The sequence below is a fragment of the Eurosta solidaginis genome, chromosome 5 (genome assembly GCF_040869045.1).
Source record: "Eurosta solidaginis isolate ZX-2024a chromosome 5, ASM4086904v1, whole genome shotgun sequence".
In the NCBI taxonomy this organism is placed as follows: Eukaryota; Metazoa; Arthropoda; class Insecta; order Diptera; family Tephritidae; genus Eurosta; species Eurosta solidaginis.
Genome location: NC_090323.1, coordinates 197,381,662 through 197,404,133, shown reverse-complemented (window position 1 = coordinate 197,404,133; position 22,472 = coordinate 197,381,662). Strand labels below are relative to the sequence as shown.

Below are 22,472 nucleotides of genomic sequence, written 5' to 3'. Positions count from 1 at the left end.
GCAACCTTTCCTAGCCATCTCATCCGCGAGTACATTCCCTTCAATGCCGCTGTGCCCAGGACCCAGCAAAGGGAGACATTGAGATGACTTATGACGATAATCGGTAATTATGATAAAATTTTAGAGATGCGGTTTTTTTCACAGAAAAAGTATCACCTCTAGAGTGGAATCTCTAATTAAAAGCACTAAACAAAAGAGAAATGGGAAAATTGTATAGAAAGTAATTTAGTTCACCGTGGTGTGATGGTAGCGTGCTCCGCCTACCACACCGTATGCCCTGGGTTCACACCCCGGGCAAAGCACCATTAAAATTTTAGAAATAAGGTTTTTCAATTAGAAGAAAATTTTTCTCAGCGGGGTCGCCCCTCGGCAGTGTTTGGCAAGCGCTCCGGGTGTACTTCTGCCATGAAAAGCTCTCAGTGAAAACTCATCTGCCTTGCAGATGCCGTTCGGAGTCGGCATGAAACATGTAGGTCCCGTCTGGCCGATTTGTAGGGAAAATCAATAGGAGCACGACGCAAATTGCAAGAGAAGCTCGGCCTTAGATCTCTTCGGAGGTTATCGCGCCTTACATTTATTTAATTTAGTTCATAGGAATTGAGCAGATGTAAACGCTTATATTATCTATTCATGCTTTATTGTAGATTAAGGCATGCGTGGTCTAAGGTTATTGGTGCAACTGGAAGCACCTACAGCAGCGAGCACGAAAATAGCAATGGCAGTTTTTATTAAACTTCGTCAAAAATATCCTTCTTGTTTTATTTTTTTAGAAATTAAGAAAAAACTTCAGTGAATTAAAATTGCTTCTCGCCTAGCATAGCTCATACCGAGCACCCTGCCGTCAGCCTTGGTCTAACAACGTACAAGTTTTAGGTCCCAAAATTCGCCCTGATTGTTGGCAATTTTTTTCCGAAGGTTGTTACAGATATTTTTTCATACGAAGGGCTTAATTTTTTTAAACAAAAAATCTGAAAAACATCGATAAAAAAAAATTATACAAAATCAGTGCTAGTTTCGAGAGACCCATGACTTTTACATGTTGAAACTAAAATTGATTTAGCTACATAACTCCATACCGAAAAAAATTTAGAAATCTCTAAATGAGTGAACGGTCGGCGGTAAAAACGGCACTTATATAAAAAGTGATTAAAAGCTAAACTTAAAAGCATATCCGTTAACCTGGGTCGATTTGTATGTACGAAAGTTGACCGATATCGCGTCATCGATTTTTAGATAAGATTTGGGCTCAGGAAAAAAAAGTTCCACTACGCATACCCAAAAAAATAATTTCCGAGTCTGCGAATTTTTTTTTTTTTCGTTTTTAATTTTTAAGGGTTTTTTCATGACCTACTAAAAAAATGTTCATGTATACCCTGTCCGACCAAAAAATGACAAAAAAAAAAACGCAGACTTTTTTTCCTAAGTCCGGGTAAAAAATTGGCCCAGCCTAATATCCGTAGAAGTTTGGCAAAACCGATAGTATAAACGGGGCTTGTCGTTTTGAATTTTAAATTTTAATTCGTAAATATTTCAGTAATGGATGGCTCAGTTTTTATTTAAAGTAGTCATTTTTGTAGAGCTTGGATTAGGTTGAAATGGCCGGTCTATAAAGATCTCACATAGGCTGAATGTTTCCATAGTGTTATCAAAATTTGTTTGACGACCAAACGACGAACCAAACTCAGCTGCTAGAACTTATGTTATAGAAAAAGTGCATCCCCTTTGCCAATACTAGAAATTTTCTAGGACCTAGCATAATTACTGCTTCGAAATTTGGCAACTGTCCGCCTAATAGCAACAGTCTTGTACTGGCGAGGCCAAGACACGAACACAGAATGTTCTCAAACGTTTCTCCCTTCAGCTCGTACTTCCTACATCTGCTGTAGTTGACGAAGCCTAACTTAAAAGTATGTGACGAAAGAAGACAGCGTCCTATTATTTTGCACATCGTGAGCTTTAAAACTTCTTTCTTCGGAGATATGAGCTACTTTATGACTCTATATCGAAGGATTTGCTCATAATATTAGAAATGTAACAGCACCGTGTTTTCGTCCACTACTTTACTGCTTGACGAACCATATGCAAAAGGCGAGGTCTGCACTTTCTTTGCCAACTTATCGACCCTTTCGTTAACTTCTACCCCTTTATGACCGGGAACTCAGTGTAGTTGCATGGTCTGGCCGGAGCGAAGTTTTTCCAATGCTTCTTTGCATTCCAGGTTATTTCTTGATGAAGTACTGTATGAGATTATTGCCTTAATCGTCGCATGACTATCAATATGTATATTGACGCGACTGCAGCTGAAGCTCGTTTCTAAAAAATTCATGCTCCTTTCTTAACGGCTATAATTTCCGCCTGAAAGACGCTGCAGTAATCTTGCAGCCTCTAGGATATACGTTTTTCTAAACATTAAACAGCAGACTCGACTCCTTCCGTTAATTTGGAGCCATCGGTATATATGTGTATAGTATGTCCTGTCATTTCTGCACCCTGGCACCAACCTTTCGACTCAAATGTGGCCCCTAGATCTCTCTCGAAACTCATCAACGCCACCATATATTTGCTTTGTCCGTTTGTAGAGCTCAGTACAAACAGTTTTTTTTTACTTTGCATCGCTCTTTTTTTTATAAAAACATGTACAAATTTTTAATAAAATAAATACAAACTTAAGGTTTAGATAAGGAGTTTATATACTAAATTCAAAGCAATTAATCCTATCAGATAGCACCACCTATATCACCGAATTTGAACTGTTTTAAATTCGGATATCTTGTCCTTCTTCGTGAATAGAACCAGTACCACTTTACTATAGTAGGTACTACTCTAAAACTCCCCAAAGTTCAGTTGGAAAATTTTCCACCTCCCTATCCTCTTATTCCTGAAGCAGGTAATACAAGTGAGTAGTGAACCTATCTCATCTTTCTTTTGGCGTGATTTTCCCTGTTCTTATTTGGTGACCATTATATCACTCAGAAGCTTCCTAATAAATTCTTATAGAGTCGACTCGAATCTCAATGAACCGTATTCTTATGCAACTTGACAACCCGGGAAAGTGTGTCTTTTTAAGACCTAAGGGGTTCCCCATCGCTCATCTTCCAGACTTTCCGTCTATCCAATATTTTTACCAATTATCGTAAGTGAGGATTAATGAAAGCATTGCTATATGCCGAGTGAGCTTCACACATTTTCGAATAGGACGGCTCCCTCCGCAGGTGCTCCTGACCTAGTTCATCCAGTTAGATCACCATTGCGAATCTGTTTATATAGAATTCCTAAAATGCCAACTAAAGTCTTTCACGAATTTGATTGCTATGTATTTCGCATACTAAGACCAGTGTTGGCTAATTTATCAACTCTCTGAATTTGCAAACTTCTTATCTCAGTACGGTTTGCGCTCGTGATTGTCATTCTTATTTGCACCCATACAAAATAAAAATGACAGTCAATGAATGAAATTTCAATAAATGAACTACATAGCTCGCTCGGTAAGTGAAATGAATGAAATTTGCCAACTGGTGTACACACACTAGGGTGGTCCTAAAACAGCAAAAGAAATATTCTTTTCAAGCTTTACCGCAATGCCATCGTCAACGGTACAACACACAGTACCAGTTACTGATGGAAATATCACCCTTTGTCTGTTGCCGTTTTAAAAACGATTTATCTCAGAATTTTTTCAAAAACTCCCATTTCAGAATTTTTTTTCTAAAATTCCTAACAAAAGTATCTGAGATAAGGCGTCCTTCTGAAGAAGGGTGTATCTGAAATATTTTCTCGGATAGAGCGTTTTCGAATGGGTACTTGAAACACCGTGATATCGTATTCAGCCGAAGATATTAAATTATGGTCATAAAAGGAGATGTTGTAGTTATAGCTGTTTTAAGTCAATACCAAAATTAAAATTTGTTATATAGCACTATAAGTTGTCATAATTGTTGGAAGGGTGGACCAAATTTCAATTTCATTTACGAGGACTACCCTAATCTACATTTCACAGTTCTGTTAAACGATTTGAATGCCACATTTCAGCGCATTCATTTAATAAAATTTTTGTTTATATTTGTTTAGTAAATTTTTTTGTTATAAATCGCTATTATTGGAAATTTTCAATCGATCACTTCAATCAAACCGAAACAAATAATATTAATTATTTGTTAGCTGATTTGTTGTTATTGCTGTGCCCGTATACAACTTTGGATAGCCTATTATGGTTTTATTGTGTTTTTATTTACAAGTCATCACACAGCAAATGCGCTAAAAATTTAATAAAGATTCCTAATTTATAAAAAAAAGTTATCTTAATATTAGTAAAACCAAAAATTCAACGGAAAAACTTACTTACTTAATTGGCGCTTACCCGTCTAAACGGTTATGGCCGTCCAACAAGGCGTGTCAGTCGCTCCTTCGCTCCGCCAACCGGCGCAAATTGGTCACACCAAGGGAGTATAAATCGTTTTTCACCTGGTCCTTCCAACGGAGTGGGGGCCGCCCTCTACCTCTGCCTACATAGGCGGGTGCCGATAGAAACACTTTCTTAGCCGGAGCATCATCTTTTATTCGCATAACATGGCCTAGCCAGCGCAGCCGCTGCGTTTTAATTCGATGGACTATGTGAATGTCTGCGTATAGCTCGTACAGCTCATCATTAAATCTTCTTCTCATAAATCTTTCGTAGAATTTTTCTCTCGAACACTCTCAAAGCCGCTTCATCTGCTTTTGCCATGGTCCATGCTTCTGCCCCATATAGCAGGACGGGTACGATAAGTGACTTGTAGAGTAAAAAACACTAAATTAAAAAAATTACGATATACGTCTTTTGAATGAATTTAAATAGTTTTCAATAATTCTGTTCCCTTCATCTCTCCTTCATTCGCCTCTCCTTGCTTCCTTTTCTTTAATAAGTATCTCCTTCCCACAAAGCACGAAAATGGCAGGCATATAAAAAAATGAAACTGAAGGGAAAGGAAGGGAAAAGAAAACTAAGAAGTTAAAACCAAGGACAAAATCAAAGCCGGGACCGAAACCGGACAGCGTGTTATAAATTAGTTATAGAAGTTTTCGCGATGAGTTTAGGGTTTGTATCTACGGGGTATAGGCGTATTATCCATTTTTTAGCGACGAGCTATCGGATTGTTATCGGTATACACAATTTATCAGTTTGTTATGGAGGCGGCCACCGTGGTGTGATGGTAGCGTGCTCCGCCTGCCACACCGTATGCCCTGGGTTCGCACCCCGGGCAAAGCAACATCAAAATTTTAGAAATAAGGTTTTTCAATTAGAAGAAAATTTTCCTAAGCGGGATCGCCCCTCGGCAGTGTTTGGCAAGCGCTCCGAGTGTATTTCTGGCATGAAAAGCTCTCAGTGAAAACTCATCTGCCTTGCAGATGCCGCTCGGAGTCGGCATAAAACATTTAGGTCCCGTCCGGCCAATTTGTAGTGAAAATCAAGAGGAGCACGACGCAAATTGGAAGAGATGCTCGGCCTTAGATCTCTTCGGAGGTTATCGCGCCTTACATTTATTTTTTTTTTTTTATGGAGGTTTTGTGGACTTTTTTGATAACAATGATCACCGATGATTTATCGACGAGTTACCGGTTATCGAAAGTTTATCGATATGTTATCAATAATTTATATATTTGTTATTGTAAAATATCGATTCACTATCGGAGTGCTACCAATTTGTTATCGGCGTGCTATCATCTTGTTTACGAAAAGTTAACGAAGATTTATAAAAAAAATAAAAGGAAGGCGCTATATCCTCCGAAAAGATTTTAGGCGCAGATTCGTCTCATAATTTTTTCTACAAATTGGCTCCCTATATATGTACATGCTTTATGCCAATTTCGAACGGCTTATGCAAAGCAAATGAGTTCTAACTGAGAAGCTCTTCCTGCCCGCAATATACTCGGAGTGCTTGCCAAATCACTGCCGAGGGGCGACTTTGCTAAGAACAAATTTCTTCTAATTGTCCGTGACATGAACCCAGGATCTTTGGTGTGGTAGGTGGAGCATGCTACCATCTCACCACAGCGGCCGCTTAAGTTATATATTTTCAAAGTAATGTCAATTTTTTATCGGCGAGTTATTTATTTGTTGTCTATAAGCGATTTATTCGGTAGCAAAAAGTTATCGATTTGTTACTGAAAAATTATAGATTTTTTTTACAAAAAGTTATCGAAGTGCTACTATTTTTTTTTTTTATCGATTTCTTATGATGACTGCTACGTTTGATATGAAACATATATATTTTAAACTTCAATATAATATCGATGACACATCTGAACTCGTTGCTGACAAGCCGATAAAATTCGATTTGAAAAAAAAAAAATAGAAAATAACATTGTGACAACAAACAAATAAATCACTATCGAAAATGAGCTGACATTTATATCATCAGCCTGAACACCCACGCCGTAAGTTCTGCTTACTCTAGACTGGAAAAAGAAGCGGTAAAGATGGGCTTAATGGTGAATGAGGATAAAATGAATTACCTGATGTGCTGGAGACCATGAAAACATCAAATGAAGCGGTTCTGGGAGTGTTCCAGAGAACAGTTCTTCCAATGATTTATGGAATTCTGCGCTTTGGCGATGGCGAGTACCGAAGAATATTGTAACGAATTTAGTGTAATTCTGCTTATTTGCAACCTTCTACTAACGTTCGAATCACTAAACTTTTGAATAAATAGCTCTACTATTCAATAATACAAAATGGCCTTTATTAAAGTACTTCACAATAACACTTCTACTGCTCAGCATCTCAGATATATGCATGTGTTTGTCCTCTCCGCTGCTTGTATGGACATATCTAAAGACATAATGATTGATTTGTTGATGTGCATACAAGTCACTGCTTAGTATTGGCTTAGAGATGATAGTATCCCTTAGCGTTGCTAATATTCGTTACACTGCTCTGCACCTAAGTATGATCGTCCCGATCAGACACTCGATCTAAACGCTGCCAGCCTTTCCAAATGAACAACTTTCATTTTGGTTCGTGATTTGCCAATGGTTTGAATGCGGTACACTACATCGTTGATCCGTTTTACTACTTTGTATGGGCCTTCCCAATTACACTGCAATTTCGGGGACAAACTTTTTTTCTCGTTGTGGGTTGTATAACAGCACCAAATTTCCTTCCTAAAAACCTTCCAAATTAATTGCTTTATCGTATCTGGCTTTCATCTTGTCATACATAATCTTTGTTCGTTGCCTTAAAAGATCGTGCATCTCTCTCAGCTCTTCTTGCAATACACCAGTGAATTTCTTGACATTCCTCTCCGCATCGGCATCTATCCCAAACTTCAAATCAGCTGGCAGTCGAAGGCCATTGCCATAAATTACCTTTACGGGAGTTTGGCCCGTTGTCTCATGCACTGCCGATCGGTAAGCCATCACTCTTTATGGTACTTGTCTACTACTTTCCTTAAATGCTCATCCAAGGTTCTATTGAAACGTTCCACCATACCATCGGACTGAGGATGCAATGAAGTTGTCCGTGTTTTTCGAATGCCCAACTTCTTACACATTTCTTGGAACACAGCTGATTCAAAATTCCTGCCTTGGTCAGAATGTAACTCCATTGGTACACCATACCTTGCAACCAAATCGTTTGTAACCACTTCTGCTACTGTTTCCGCTTCTTGGTTTGGGATTGGGTATACCTCTGGCCATTTACTGAAATAATCCATAACCACCAGTACGTTTTTGTATTTCCGCGGTTGCTAGTAGTAAATGGACCTGCGACATCCATGGCGATCCTTTCAAATGGTGCACCTGAAATATACTGCTTCATCTGGCAATGACTTCGTGTTTTGGGGCTTTTTATCTGTTGCAAACCTCGCAGTTGGCAATCCACTCGGTGACCGACTGACGGCAACCAACCCAATAGAATCTCTGCTTAATTTTCTCGAGCGTCTTCGTGATTCCAAGATGACCTCCACTTGGACCGTTATGTAGTTCACTGATAACATCGGGAATCCTTTTCCTTGGAACAACTATCAGTTTCCTCTTACTGTTCCACTGTGCCCAATATCACTTCGGAATGGGATCTTCGCAATGGCTATCTATAATAAACGTTGCTCCTGGCATCGGATATGCCAACATTGAGGCAGTGCACAAACTCGCTTTCAATGTTTGGAAAACCACTTTTTGCTCCTTCTTGCATTCAAAAGCTTTATTTTTTCTTGTAAGCTCGTGGAGGCTATGGGCAACGCTGGCAAAATTTGGTACAAATCGGCGGTAATATGTACACAGCCCAAGGAAACTTCTCAATTCATGTAGGTTCTGTGGTCTTGTCCAATCCTTTACAGCCTCTATCCTTTCGAACGCAGTACAGATAGCCTCTGTCGTTACCTTGTGACCCAAATAATTTACTTCCTTTTTAAGCAGCGCACACTTTTTGGGACTTAGTTTCGGACCAGCTAAAGCTATTCTCTGGAAAATTTCCTCTAAGTTTTTAAGATGTTCATCAAAGTTCTTGCCCAATACGATGATGTCGTCCAGGTATACCAAGCATGTTTTCCAATGTAGTCCTTCCAATACCTGATCCATGAGTCTCTCAAAAGTGGCTGGTGCATTACAAAGTCCAAAGGCATTACTGTAAATTGCCAAAGACCATCTCCGACGCTGAAGTCTGTTTTTTCTTTGTCTTCCTCCTTCACCTCCACTAGCCAGTAGCCACTTTTCAAGTGGAGGTGAAAACCATTTCGTACCAGAGAGGGAGTCCAGAGTGTCATCAATTCTCGGCAATGGGTAGCTATCCTTTTTCGTGACGTCGTTCAACTTGCGGTAGTCCACGCAAAACCCCATTTTCCCATCCTTCTTCTTCACAAGTACCACCGGTGAGCTCCATGGACTAGCTGATGGTGCTCATTTCTTATACGATTTGATTCACAACTTCCCGCTTCGCCAGTGGAACACTGCGAGGAGCTTTTGATGATTCACAACATTGGTGCGGCCTGGTTTGGAACCATCCTGGTCAAATATATTTGCGTACTTTAGGAGCAGTTGCTTTGCCTTTCTCTGATAATCTTTTTCTAGCCCGTCCGTCCATGTCGTGATGTCATTTGAAAGACCAGTCTTGCTAGTTGAAACGTGTTCCTGGAACTGTTCACAGTTAATAACTATTTCAGCCTCTTGGCATCTTCCCAATATAGCTCCTTTTGTCAGTTTGAGTGGTGACTTGAACTCATTGAGTACTCTTACCGGAAGACGTCCATCTTGTTTTGTTATAGCCAGGGCTTTTCCTACAAGTATGTTCGGTGTTGATTTGTTTGCTGCTTCAACAACCCAAAATTTGTTTGTCCCACAATCTCCATCAACCTTTGCCCAGATGACTGCTTCTGATTTTGGTAGTATTTGCTGACTCTCTTCCACCAGCACTCGTTTACTGCTGTAGCCTCTCTCGTAGCCGAAATTAAGTGGCACATCCATGTTCTTATATCTCATCGTCTTGCTTTGCATATCGATCTTCATGCCTTGGTCGATTAAGGAGTCCACTCCAATTATGATTTCATCAACAATCTCTGCCACTATAAAATTGTGTACTACCATGACGTTCCCAGTTACGACTTCACATGCTACTTCTCCTAGAACCGTGGTGTCTTCTCCAGTGGCTGTACACAATCTTGCTCCATGCAAGGGTCTTATCTTCTTGTTGACTAAATCCGGTCGAATGATGGAATGAGATGCACCCGTGTCTACAGTCAGTAAACACTCCTTTCCATCCACATGTCCTCCGATAGTAAGATTGTTCGACCTTCTTCCAATTTGCGAGATAGAGATTATGGGGCATTCAATTGAGGGAGGCAGCTGTCGCCCATTGCGGCTGACTCTCTGTAGTTTAACGATTGACTGGACTTGGAGATTTGCTCATCTCCATAAGCTCTGTGTTTACGGCAACCCACATTGTGGGAAATATTAGGGCCGGTGTTGCAGTGACGTGCAATGTGACCTGGGTTGCCCCACTTGAAACATTTCATAACTCCCGCATTTTTTAGTTGTAATCCCTTCAGTGCTTCCAAAATTGTGTCTATCCACTCTGGCCTTCCTACTTCCACACGATGAGCTTTGTATGCTCAATAGTGACGCCGTTTCCTGAGTCAATGCATGCGATACCGTTTCAGCAAATGTTTACTTTGGGTTAGCTTATGTGGCTCGCTTCGTTTCGACTTCCCGTATGCCGTTTATAAAGCTCATAACGTCTCTCGACAGCGGCCATCAATACTGTTCCGTTCGTACTCTGGAATCGTCTGTAAGATTTCCGCTGCAGGCCCTTTCAATGCCACGAACAGTGCAGCAACTTTATCTTCCGCATTCCAGTTGTTCACTGTTGCGATCTTCTCAAACTGAAGCTTAAATACCTGGAAAGGGATAGAACTATCAAATGATGGTATTCTTACCTTTGGCTTACTCGCTGAAACTGCTGCGCAATATAGTTGCAACTCCTGTATACGACCTCTCAATATTTCAATCTTGGCATCAATTTTGTCTTCGAGTTGTAAAATTTTTGTATCTTGCGCCTCCAACTTCGAGGAAATACGCCCTTATTGCTCTTCCGGTTGAGCAGAGATCTGCGATGATAACTGTGCTGAAATTTTCGCCGACATTTCGGATATTCGTGCCTCTTGTGCTTCAATCTTAGATGTAATCTGTGTCGACATTTCCGAAATACGCGTTTCCTGTGCTTCCATCTTGGATGTTATACGTCTCTCTGAGGATTCTAGTTGGGATGCCATTTGTGACGTCATATATGTCTTCTGTTCCTCCAGTTGAGATAACATATATGTCTTCTGTTCCTCCAGTTGAGATAACATATATGTCTTCTGTTCTGCCAGTTGAGATGACACTGTCGATATTTGTGCAGATATTGCAGCCAATATAATGTTCAAGTCTGTGCTGGTAACTGCCTGCGATGTTTCGTTATTCTCTTCAATTTGTGTTGCTTCGTCGCCATCAAAATGAAAGACGTACTCTTCCACGTTATATCCTTCTGATTCCATTACCTCTCGTAGTCGTGCATGAAGTTCGAGTTTATTGCCGGTTGTATTCAATCCACGTCTCTCCAACTCCTTCTTCAGTTGCTGGATCTTCAATTCACTCCAATTTGCCATGTCCTTGTTGTACCCAAAATCTTCGGAGTTTATTCAACAATTCCTCTTCTTACACCATTTGTAACGAATTTAGTGTAATTCTGCTTATTTGTAACCTTCTACTAACGTTCGAATCACTAAACTGTTGAATAAATTCAATAATGCAAAATGGCCTTTAGTAAAGTACTTCGCAATAACACTTTTACTGCTCAGCAGATAGCGTGCTTAAATCAAACTGATTCCCCATGCCTCAGCTGGCGTTGCTTTTATACTCTTTGGTGTCCTCGTTGACATATTTCTAGGCGTCTCTATTTCTAGAATTTGCTACTTGTTCACCAGCTATAAAATTACCGGCTATAACTACAGATGCAGTTAGAGCTTCTCATATTCGCGTGTATATGTGAGTGATACTTCCACCGATGATTACCTACTTTTGGGAGTATCTCAGATATATGCATGTGTTTGTGCTCTCCGCTGCTTGTGTGGACATATGTAAAGACATGTTGATTGATTTATTGATGCGCATACAAGTCACTGCTTAGTATGGGCTTAGAGATGATAGTATTCCTTAGCGTTGTTAATATTCGTCACAATATTTAATGATGTGCTTTACGAACTTTACGCAGACATCAGTATAGCCCTGCAATTAAAACTCAGCGGCTACGGTGGATAGGTCATGTTATGCGTATGAAAGATGATGCTCCCGCTAAGAAATTTTTTTATTTTCGAGCGCGCCTATGATAGCAGAGGAAGAGGGCCGTCCCCACTCCCCACAAGTTGCTGGTACTCATGCTTTGTAGGTATTGCCTATACAGAGCTTCATTCCTTATTTACATCAATGCTTGTTCAAAAGTTTTTATTTTAAATATATCTACTCGGCGGCCACCGTGGTGTGATGGTAGCGTGCTCCGCCTACCACACCGTATGCCCTGGGTTCGCACCCTGGGCAAAGCAACATCAAAATTTTAGAAATAAAATTGTTCAATTAAAAAAAAAATTTTTCTAAGCGGAGTCGCCCCTCGGTAGTGTTTGGCAAGCGCTCCGAGTGTATATCTGCCATAAAAAGCTCTCAGTGAAAGCTCATCTGCCTTGCAGATGCCGTTCGGAGTCGGCATAAAACATGTAGATCCCGTCCGGCCAATTTGTAGGGAAAATCAAGAGGAGCACGACGCAAATTGGAAGAGAAGAGAAGCTCGGCCTTATCTCTCTTCGCGCCTTAAATTTGTTTTCATTTTTTTTTTTGTTATACTTAAATTTCATACGTATATCACGTGAAATAGTGAACATAAAGAAGAACTGCAACCTACTCTTGAACATAGGAAGTGCTCTAAAGAGATGCTAAGAGGTTTTCTCAGATGTTTTTCAAAATATGCGCAAACTCCATTGCGGAGCCCTTAGCTGTTCTACTTCAAAATTGCTTTAACAGCGGAATTTTTTTGGACTCGTGGAAATTATGCTCCATAAATCTCATATTTAAGTCTGGTAACCACAATGACATTTGCAACTACAGACAGATTGTTAAACAGAGTACTCTCTCAAAAATATTCGACCGTGTACTTCAGCGTAAATTGTTCGATTACATAGGTAAAGCCATAGTGGGGTGCCAACATGGATTTTTTCCTGGTAGGTCTGCTTCCACGAATTTAGCTATAGTGACTAATCAGATTGTCCGTGATTTAGAGAACCTTGAGCAACTCGACGTCACATACACTGATTTCTCGAAAGCATTTGACAAGATTGATCATACTCTTCTGGTACGCAAATTAGCCAAGTATGGAATCAATGGAAACTTGTTGAAATTCTTCACGCCGCGATTTTAAACCTAATTTGAATGTTTTTCAAACAGGAAAAGAATAGTTATGTTTATTCTATTTCCAAATTAACACTTCACTATTGACGATTTCACAAATATTTAATGGGCATATTAAAGAAAATACAGTGCAACGCAATAACTTATAATACAATTAATATAGTATTTACATAACAAAAAAATTCAAAATTCATTGCATTGCAGATAAACAACGGAACATTTTTTTTGTGTTTTTAAAAATTATAAATACATATGTATATATATATATTTTTATACTCAGTTGAGCAGAGCTCACAGAGTATATTAAGTTTGATTGGATAACGGTTGGTTGTACATATATAAAGGAATCGAGATAGATATAGACTTCCATATATCAAAATAATCAGGATCGAAAAAAAATTTGATTGAGCCATATCCGTCCGTCCGTCCGTCCGTTAACACGATAACTTGAGTAAATTTTGAGGTATCTTGATGAAATTTGGTACGTAGGTTTCTGAGCACTCATCTCAGATCGCTATTTAAAATGAACGATATCGGACTATAACCACGCCCACTTTTTCGATATCGAAAATTTCGAAAAACCGAAAAAGTGCGATAATTCATTACAAAAGACAGATAAAGCGACGAAACTTGGTAGATGAGTTGAACTTATAACGAAAAATAGAAAATTAGTAAAATTTTGGACAATGGGCGTGGCACCGCCCACTTTTAAAAGAAGGTAATTTAAAATTTTGCAAGCTGTAGTTTGGCAGTCGTTGAAGATATCATGATGAAATTTGGCAGGAACGTTACCCTTATTACTATATGTACGCTTAATAAAAATTAGCAAAATCGGAGAAGGACCACGCCCACTTAAAAAAAAAAAAAATTTTTTAAGTAAAATTTTAACAAAAAATTTAATATCTTTACAGTATATAAGTAAATTATGTCAAGATTCAACTCCAGTAATGATATGGTGCAACAAAATACAAAAATAAAAGAAAATTCAAAAATGGGCGTGGCTCCGCCCTTTTTCATTTAATTTGTCTAGGATACTTTTATCGCCATAAGTCGAACAAAAATTAACCAATCCTTTTGAAATTTGGTAGGGGCATAGATTTTATGGCGCTAACTGTTTTCTGTGAAAATGGGCGAAATCGGTTGATGCCACGCCCAGTTTTTATACACAGTCTTCCGTCTGTCCTTCCGCATGGCCGTTAACACGATAACTTGAGCAAAAATCGATATATCTTTACTAAACTCAGTTCACGTACTTATCTGAACTCACTTTATCTTGGTATGAAAAATGAACGAAATCCGACTACGACCACGCCCACTTTTTCGATATCGAAAATTACGAAAAATGAAAAAAATGCCATAATTCTATACCAAATACGAAAAAAGGGATGAAATATGGTAAGGTAATTGGATTGGTTTATTGACACGAAATATAACTTTAGAAAAAACTTTATAAAATGGTTGTGACACCTACCATATTAAGTAGAAGAAAATGAAAAAGTTCTGCAGGGCGAAATAAAAAACCCTTAAAATCTTGGCAGGTATTACATATATAAATAAATTAGCGGTATCCAACAGATGATGTTCTGGGTCACCCTGGTCCACATTTTGGTCGATATCTGGAAAACGCCTTCACATATACAACTACCACCACTCCCTTTTAAAACTCTCATTAATACCTTTAATTTGATACCCATATCGTACAAACGCATTCTAGAGTCAACCCTGATCCACCTTTATGGCTATATCCCTAAATGGCGTCCACCTATAGAACTATGGCCCACTCCCTCATAAAATACTCTTTAATGCCTTTCATTTGATACACATGTCATACAAACACATTCCAGGGTTTCTCTCGATTCATTTTCCTTCATGGTTATTTTCCCTTATGTTGTCACCATAGCTCTCAACTGAGTATGTAATGTTCGGTTACACCCGAACTTAACCTTCCTTACTTGTTATGTATAAATTACATTACAAAACCCTGCCAGCAGTTTTCTGATAATTTTACCGTCTATCGCCAAGAAGTAACTAAATCGATACATTTTGCAGTTAATAAGGCGATAGAAATTCATTTGACAAACAAAACTTATACTTCAACGGAATTTTTTCTCCAAGAAGATATTTAGGCGATGCAGACCTGTAACGTTTTGAATTTTCCTTTTTTCAATCATTTTGAGAACTTTTGCAGTTTGCTTTCGTAGCTTCCTTCTTTTGCGATATATTCTCATCGTCGATTCACTACCAGATCTAGGTTTTTCATTTAAATTTTTTAATAATAAATTTTCTATATTATATAAGTATTAATAATAAATTTATAAACCAAAATTAAATAAATATAAAATAAAATTTAAATCCGTGATCTGGCATTGAACCGACGACTTTTCCACGGTAGTTTAAGACCTAAGCCTCTGTGCCACTTATGTACATCAGAAATTGTTGTCAAATTCGGAATATAACATTGACATGATTAGAACAGAAAGAAGATATGAAAACACAATGGAAATAGAACGTGTAACGTTAGGTTATTCCCCATCATTTTACTTTATGCTTACATATTTTATAATACTTACATATGTATATGTAAATGCGTAATTATGTTTATACGCGTTATAACTTTACTTTATGATTTAATTAAAATTTTTTTGATTTTGCGTTCGAGGTTTTTTGATATTTCCTCAAAAAAGGTTTAGGGATTTAGCCTCAAAAAAAGATTTTGTCTTGGGGATTTTAAATTTGTGGATTATGTGTTAGGGATTTTTTTTAGCTGGGGATTCTGTGTTTTTTTTTTTGGGATTAAGGGCACTACCGTTTTCGAGATATCGCCATAAAGGTGGACCAGAGGTGACTCTAAAATGCGTTTGTACGATATGGGTATCAAATGAAAGGTCTTAATGAGTATTTTAAAAGGGAGTTGGCCTTAGTTCTATAGGTGGACGCCTTTTCGAGAAATAGCCATAAAGGTGGACCAGGGGTGACTCTAGAATGTGTTTGTACGATACGGGTATCAAATGAAAGGTGTTCATGGGGGTTTTAAAAGGGCGTTTTCAAGATATCGACCAAAATGTGGACCAGGGTGACCCAGAACATCATCTGTCGGATACCGCAAATTTATTTGTGTATGTAATACCACGAACAGTATTGCTGCCAAGACCCGAAGGGCTTTTGATTTCGCCCTGCAGAACTTTTTCATTTTCTTCTACTTAATATCGTAGGTGCCACACCCATTTTACAAAGTTTTCTCTAAAGTTATAGTTTTCGTCAATAAACCAATCCAATTACCATGTTTCATCCTTTTTTTCGTATTTGGTATAGAATTATGGCATTTTTTTCATTTTTCGTAATTTTCGATATCGAAAAAGTTGACGTGGTCATAGTCGTATTTCGGCAATTTTTTATACCAAGATAAAGTGAGTTCAGATAAGTACGTGAACTAAGTTTAGTAAAGATATATCGATTTTTGCTCAAATTATCGTGTTAACGGCCGAGCGGAAGGACAGACGGTCGACTGTGTATAAAAACTGGGCGTGGCTTCAACCGATTTCGCCCCTTTACACAGAAAACAGTTGCCGTCATAGAAGCTATACCCCTACCAAATTTCAAAAGGAGTGGTAAATTTTTGTTTAAATTATGGCATTAAAAGAATTCTAGACAAATTAAATGAAAAAGGGCGGAGACATGCCCATTTTGAAACTTTCTTTTATTTTTATATTTTGTTGCACCACATCATTACTGGATTTGAATGTTGACATAATTTACTTATATACTGTAAAGTTATTCAATTTTTTGGTAAAATTTGACTTAAAAAAAATTTTTTTTTTAAAGTGGGCGTGTTCTTCATCCGATTTTGCTAATTTTTATTTAGAACACATAAAGTAATAGGAGTAACGTTCCTGCTAAATTTCTTCATGACATCTTCAACGACTGCCAAATTACAGCTTGAAAAACTTTTAAATTACCTTCTTTTAAAGTGGACGGTGCCACGCCCATTGTCCAAAATTTTACTAATTTTCTATTCTGCGTCATAAGTTCAACTCACCTACCAAGTTTCATCGCTTTATCCGTCTTTGGTAATGAGTTATTGCACTTTTTCGGTTTTTCGAAATTTTCGATATCGAAAAAGTGGGCGTGGTTATACTCCGATATCGTTCATTTTAAATAGTGCTCTGCGATGAGTGCCCAGGAATCTACCTAGCAAATTTCATCAGATACCTCTAAATTTACTCAAGTTATCGTGTTAACGGACGGACGGACGGACAGACGGACAGACGAAAGGACATGGCTCAATCAAATTTTTTTTCGGTACTGATGATTTTGACATATGGAAGTCTATATCTATCTCGATTCCTTTATACCTGTACAAGCAACCGTTATTCAATCAAAGTTAATATACTCTGTAGGCAAGGTACGCTGAGTGTAAAAATAAAATAAACTTTAAGTATGACCTAAAATCTATATAGCAGCACTCAGTTCCGGCCTCTATTGACAATATGCAAAGACCAAAAAGACCACTCAACCAAAAAGGGTACTTCAAAAATAAATGTGCCTAAATATACCCACAAATGCAAACCTTATTTTGCTTACAAACTTTAAATATCATAGTGCCGAAATGAACATCTCCGTATTTCCGGGTAGCAAAATATTGATTGTTATAAACATTATTTTGATAGTATTAGTTATTTAGTCATAACGAACCCCACCGTAGATTGCCTAAATCAACGTTACCCTGCATTGTATGGCAAATATTTACCTACTCATTTTTGCTGTTATGATTATTTTCTAGCTCACTGCAGTTAACCTTTTCGCTTATCAAGTGTGCCAACATGTTTAAAGCGTATGTGTGTATGTATTGTGGCACTGTGTCTATAATTCCAACACACTCAGAGAAATAAAATCTGTAATATTAACAGTTCTCTGCTGTTGTTTTTAAAAACCGCTAAAACACCAAATATTTTGTTAATCTAACAGATTTATAGGGTAAAGGAACTATGAGAAACTGTTTCTATAAGAAATAAACCTGTTCAACTTATTACAATAAATTATTGCCAGAAATTATGTTTCGCATAACAACTGGCACTGTTGTATTAACTGTCTCCCTGTAGACTTGACCGCTAAAATTGTTAATTTAAGCTGTTGGGTGTGACTGGTAATTCACCTTATAAATCTGTTGATTACTAACAGAAATCGCAGTTGATTTTCCAATTACTACTGTTAGATACACAAATCCCTCTCTTAAACTGTTAAATAAATCGTACATGTGGTATTTCCCTTTATCTGGTAACAACTAACAGAATTTGCAGCTGATTTAAAAATGAATCATGTTGAGCCAACCGTATTTCTGTTAATTTCAACTTATGCTTAGCAAGTCATGATTTTTTGTGAACAAATCAAGTGAATTGTGAAAATTTATCACGTGTTTTCGGATCGCGGATAATTTATAACTTTTTAGTAATAATATGGACGTATCCGATGGTGATTTTAATACATTTATATGTGAAAGCGAAGAAGTGCAGGCAGACGAAAGTCAACTCTTAGAGACCAATTGTACAGCGAACAACGGGACATTCATATGGCTTAGCAGCTAAAGCCTTGCACTGATATGAATGCTGGAGATTCGAGTTCAACGCTCAGCTCCCGAAAAGCTAGCTGATGATGAAGTGAAATTCAGAAACATATCCTAGTAACCATCGCCGTTTGTTACTAACAATTTTTCTCTAATATCAATTACGAAAGTCTTCTAAGTTTGTTAACGGAATGGGAATTGGACAAAATTTATCTTATACTAAGAAGTAAGTTCTTAATTGTAAATTTAATATTAAAGTTGGAATATCTACAAATGAAAAATTCAGTTTATTCAGTTTTCGTAATACTTGTGATTTATATAAAAAGGGGGATATTTGCAAAAAAAAGTTGCAGTGACTTTGCCTGCGAGTACAACAAATTGATGAAAACTTGCAACAGTTTTTTGCAAATATCTCTAGTCAAGATAATTTTTTTTCTTTCTGCTTTCAGATTATTGATACCGGGGTCGAAACGCATAATTTAGTACCTCTCGCACAACTATAGGGGATCAAGTGAAAATGCATATTTAATTTGCAATAAAATTATTTATTGAACCTTTTCTAATGATGTCCATATATACTTGTTTATAGACGCGGGCATTGGAATTGAAGAGTTGAAGTACTTAACTGAAATCGACTTGGACAAAATTTTTCCGTCAGTTGATGTAGTAGGCTATAAAACGATATTGCGTGAAAAAATCAAATTCTGGAAAAAACGAGAGGTATGAATAATTTTTTAAATAACACATTTTTCTTTATCCTTTCCAACTTTATTTTAACAAATGACAAGTCGTACATCATTTCTGTCATTATTTCAACTGTCGATGCACTCTGATTTTCAGTTTTTTTTTCTATCTTGCAGTTTGGCGAAGATGAAGACATAACGTCTACGATTCAAAAAGTTAAACGAGGGTGTTTAATTCAGCTCTACACCTTTCAGTGCATCACAAACTTCGCATGGTTCGCTTGAGGTAATAATATGCATGCATAAGTATGCATGGATCTGTGGCATTATCTTAATTTATAAAAAACACGTGTCACAGGTTTGATTCCAATGGACTCCTAAACTACTGAACCGATTTTGAATTTGTTTTGCACCCCGTGTGTAGTTTGATCTAACTTGAATTATAGGATAAGTTATATATCAGTTTATAGTCGCAATATTATTTATTGCAACTTTTTTATTTGTTTATACGTAATAATAAAATGTTACGTATACGCAGTCGCACTCATATTTTCAGGTGGTGCGGATATACTTCCGTGTAATTGCTTGGTGTTTAATTAAACAACCTCATTATCAATAATGATATCAAGTATAGCACCTCACCAAGCCCGCCGAAAGGCGGCCCACTATGACATTTTTTTTTTAATACAGGAGAGTCTTTAGTTGTTCCACGTGCAATTTTTAAGCCGAATTTCAAAAGCAACGAAAATCTGCATTTCGTTTTAATATTATAGTGAAGTGTGAAAAATAAAAATCTATATATATAAAAAGAAAAGCTAAAATGTATGTTAGTTGGTCGCCGGTGTTTGAAGAGATGCGTCGGTCGATTTTGTTCAAACTTTCACACAAGTTGCGTAAACATCGTGCGGTGGTTACTACAGGTACAGGGTCTCGAGATATAGACCAAAACGTGGGCCAGCGAATGCCTAGACAGTGTTTATACAATATGGATATCAAATGAAAGCTGTTGATTAGTGCTTTGGTACAGAGTAATATATTATTAGGACTAGGACTGGGACTGAGACTCGGAGTGGGACTGGGACTGGAATAAAATACATACCACCCTCTGGGACAGGCAATAAGGGATGCAGAAGAATGAGAAGGAATTGAGAGAAGAGAAAAGAGAGAAGGAGATTGAGAAAGAGATAGAATGAGACGAAGATGGAGATAGATGAAGCGAAAAAGACGGGGAGAAGTGAATAAAAGGTGGGGGAGGGCAGAGTCAAACGGAGGGGGGAGGGCAGAGTCAGACGGAAAAAGCTTATCAAAATGTCTGCAGATAGGCCAAATTTAGGGCAGGACATCGTCTGCCGGGTCTTCTAGTTATATTATATTTTATAATGTAGGTAGACATTCAAAATATTCTGGAACATTATTCTCGAGGAAAAGACACCCTCGGTTATTACGTCGATCAACAAACTTAAAAACTTATTATTTATTTATGCTTTATTTATGTAATTAAAACGTAAAATGAAATTATAAAATTAATACAAGTTTTTTGTTCAATAGGTACCCAGTGTGTAATTTGTTATTTTAAACACAGTTAAGTATTATTTTTAAACATACATATTTAATAACTAAAAATATGTAAAATAAATGAGTGAAATAGTTAACAAATATATCAATCCCGTGTTTTTAATCATTTTGGAAACTAAATTGTTTATAAAAAGAACCAGTTTTGACTTTCCAAAAAAACACATTTTCTCTTAAATCATTTGCATTTTTGTAGTTAAATGAACAGGTTACACTTTTATTTACAAAAAAAAAATGTGGCAAAATAACCGTCTAAACTGTTAACAATCAAGATGAACCGGTGAACAAACGAATTAATAAATTTGATTGAACCGAAATTTTGAAAATTCAACAGTGAAACTGTTGAGCTGTGAGCAATCGATAAGCATCTGTTGTTTTAACAAATAAATCCTTTGGATGTGATTTACCTGAGAAATCTGTTGTCTCAACCCCTAATTTGGTTAATATTACAGTATCTTTTCTCTCAGTGTTTATATACACATTTGGTACGAGTGTATTCAATATCGAAATATTTTAAAAATCTTGTAGCGTTAAAACTTGCAATCCCAGTTATGATGAGTATATGAGGAGCTCCGGATATTTATCGAAAATACAAGAGAATCGTATACAAAGCTAGTAGATCCAGCAGACGTTGTTCCACTCAAACTTTGGTTCGCCTTTTTTAAATAAATTTAGATCTTTCTTTTCTACACTGCTGTTACATCCCAAGCATCCTTATTCATCAGAGAGCTCATGACATTGCCTTACTTTTCAGTCCATAGTAGCATTTATTGACAAGAGTGATTCTTCGCTGGATTTCAGAGTTGATGTTGTTATTTTTGTTAATGCTTGTTCCCAAATAAACAAAGTCTTACACTATTTGCGCTGACTCTTTGCCCGATGACAACAAGTACTTCGTTCTCAGAGAGCTGATTGCTGGTAGGAGTTTTACGTCATCTTAAAAAGCCTAAATAAATTAAAGTTATTATTATACTCAGTTGAGCAGAGCTCACAGAGTATAATAACTTTGATTGGATAACGGTTGGTTGTACAGGTATAAAAGATTCGAGATAGATATAGACTTCCATATATCAAAATCATCAGTATCGAAAAAAAATTCGATTGAGCCATGTCCGTCCGTCTGTCCGTTAACACGATAACTTGAGTAACTGTCGAGGTATCTTGATGAAATTTGGTATGTAGGTTTGTGGGCACTCATCTCAGACCGCTATTTAAAATGAACGATATCGGACAATAACCGCGCCCACTTTTTCGATATCGAAAATTTCGAAACATGGAAAAAGTGCGATAATTCATTACCAAACACGGATTAAGCGATGAAACTTGGTAGGTGAGTTGAACTTATGACGCAGAATAGAAAATTAGTAAAATTTTGGACAATGGGCGTGGCACCGCCCACTTTTAAAAGAAGGTAATTTAGAAGTTTTGCAAGCTGTAATTTGGCAGTCGTTGAAGATACCATGATGAAATTTGGCAGGAACGTTACTCTTATTACTATATGTCTGCTTAATAAAAATTAGCAAAATTGGAGAACGACGAGGCCCACATTTAAAAAAAAAAATTTTTTAAATTCAAATTTTTAAAGAAAAGTTAATATCTTTACAGTATATAAGTAAATTATGTCAACATTCAACTCCAGTAATGATATGTTGCAACAAAATGCAAAAATAAAAGAAAATTTCAAAATGGGCGGGGCTCCGCCCTTTTTCATTTAATTTGTCTAGGATAATTTTAATGCCAGAAGTCGAACAAAA

General features: G+C 37.3%; 1 protein-coding gene across 3 annotated transcripts in view; it reads left to right on the top strand.

Moving 5' to 3' along the window:
* CapaR (Capability receptor) overlaps positions 1-22,472 on the top strand; it is a 526,950-nt gene that overhangs the window by 376,111 nt on the left and 128,367 nt on the right. The gene's annotated exons all lie outside the window — the stretch shown is intronic.